Source organism: Hydra viridissima, unplaced genomic scaffold (genome assembly GCF_058129835.1).
Source record: "Hydra viridissima isolate aposymbiotic clone 2 unplaced genomic scaffold, HvirCarnegie_v1 scaffold_3, whole genome shotgun sequence".
Classification (NCBI taxonomy): Eukaryota; Metazoa; Cnidaria; class Hydrozoa; order Anthoathecata; family Hydridae; genus Hydra; species Hydra viridissima.
In genome coordinates, this window is record NW_028324302.1 from 8,785,001 (window position 1) to 8,787,500 (window position 2,500).

Genomic DNA, 2,500 nt, shown 5'->3' on the forward strand with positions numbered 1-2,500 from the left:
TGTAGAACGTCTATTGAATGTGCCTAAGCTCCCAAATGGCACTGGAGAGGCAATGGCAAATGCAGTTGTAACAGCAATCGACGACTGGAATCTTGCAGAGAATATAAAAGCCATGTCTTTTGACACTACAGCCAGTAATTCTGGGATTCGCTCTGGTGCAGCAGTTCTTATTGAACAAAAGATGAATAAAGAGCTGCTCCATCTTGCATGTCGGCACCATATTTTTGAAGTTGTTTTTGGAGATGTGTTTAACTCATTAGCTGGACCATCTACTGGACCAGACATTTTGATGTTTAAAAGGTTTCAAACAGCATGGCTATCAATCGTTCGTGACAGATATGAAGACGGTATATCAGATCCTGAAACAGCTTTAGTTTTTAACAGCAACAGAGAAATGATGAAAGAAGCTATTGATTTCATTCAAAACTGCTTGCTGACAGAGAACCAGCCTCGTGATGATTATAGGGAACTTTTAGAACTGTCTTTGATCTACCTGGGTCATATTCCTCCTCGCGGGGTTCATTTTATGGCTCCTGGGGCTATGCATCGGGCCAGATGGATGGCCATGGCTATTTATTCAATCAAAATTTTTCTCTTCAGATCCCAGTTTCGCATGACAAAGCGTGAAATAAATTTATCACGTTTCTTGAATATTTTTGTCTGCTTTGTCTATCTCAACTCATGGTTTACTGCTTCGCTGTCCATTCAAGCTCCACTGAATGATCTCATGTGCCTTAAACGACTCATACAATTCAGGACAATAAATTTAAATGTTGCAAATGTAGCGATAAAGGCATTTTCTCGTCATATGTGGTACCTCAGTGAGGAACTGATTGCCTTTAGTTTTTTTGATGATCGTGTTGATGCAGCTACAAAATACGAGATGGTAAATGCAATGAAAACAAAAACTGGAAATGGAATTCCTGCAAAACGTGTTCAACTACGTGAAAACAACATTTCATCATCAGAGCTTGCTGATTTCATTAACTCGAACACCATGAGGTTTTTTGTTATACTGGGCATCTCAACTTCTTGGCTCGAATTGGATTCATCTTTGTGGAACGAGGACCAAGTTTTTATTGCAGCTAAGCATTTTGTAGCCGGTTTGAGCGTTGTGAATGACAGAGCAGAGAGAGGAGTTGCTCTTATCCAAGACTTTAACCAAATTCTAACAAAAGATGAAGGACAAAAGCAAGCACTTCTCCATGTTGTGTCTGAGCATCGAAAACAGTTTCCAGATGCCAAGAAATCCACTGTTGTTAAACAGGACTAAATAGTCATTTTTCCATTCAAAACAAAATGAAAAACTAAAATGATATTGAAATTATAGTTATTTTTTCATGGTTTTCAATGTTCAATACTTTGTTATTTAAAAACAGCCATTAGCGTCAACCTTAGTGAAACTTTCAACCCCGTGTGGCACCCCTTAATGATGAAATATCCTTCTCAAATTTTGCACATAAGTTTGTTATGCTAAAAGGAACAAAAATAGAGGTTGTCCCATCAATTTACTTTGAAAAAGTTTTTTGAGCACCACCCTATATATATATATATATATATATATATATATATATATATATATATATATATATATATATATATAGAGAGAGAGAGAGAGAGAGAGAGAGAGAGAGAGAGATAACGTTTTTAAAAGTTTCAACTTACAAAGTTTTTTCTGATCTCAACGTCTTTTAATCTATCCACCAACACTTCAAATCCCTCTTGCGACAAAATAACATTGAAAGTTATTTGATTTGAAATGGGCATATTTCTTTCTTGAAGTAAACCTTTCACTTTCATCATAATATTTTTCAATTGTTTAATTTCGTACTCAATACTTATTAGGCGGCGTTTGACATCATTGATTTCACTACTGGTATTGGTTGACACGCATTTAACCCTTAAATGCCCAAAGCAGCATAAAATGCTCAAAAATTCTGATTTTTGGTACTTGCATTAGAAAATTGGGAAAAATTTTCTTTGTCATAAAAACGATGAAAATTTTCTTTGTCATGATGAAAAATTTTCTTTGTCATAAAAACTATGCACTTTTTTGAGTTGTATCAAATATGATACAACAGGCAAAATTGTACTAATATTTTACACAACTTAATTTTTTTTGACTTTATCTTAAGTGTTCTTGCCTATTTAATGTCCTAAGTTGAAGCCAATTTCAAATGATTATAGATACTCAAATGAAAGGGCCAGGGAATTTATGGAAAAAAGATAAATAATATCACTCAACAATTAGAGGCTCACAAATGAAGAAGTATCTTCTTCATTCATGAACCTTTAATTGTTCCTACAAAATAAATGTAATGCTTCCTCAATTCAACTATCAAACTATTCAAACATCATTGAAGTTGTGTTTATCAGGCAGTGAAGAAGTCAAATTGAATACTACATCTGCACTGACACCTAAACTTGTATCAGAAATGCTTTTTAGCTTCCCTTGATAAATATCACAGTCATACAAAAAGCCTGAAATGCCAATTCGACC

At 34.6% G+C, this 2,500-nt stretch overlaps 1 pseudogene; it reads left to right on the forward strand.

Moving 5' to 3' along the window:
* Positions 1-1,273, forward strand: part of LOC149890865 (uncharacterized) — a 2,355-nt pseudogene extending 1,082 nt beyond the window's left edge.
* The last annotated feature ends 1,227 nt before the right edge of the window (positions 1,274-2,500 follow it).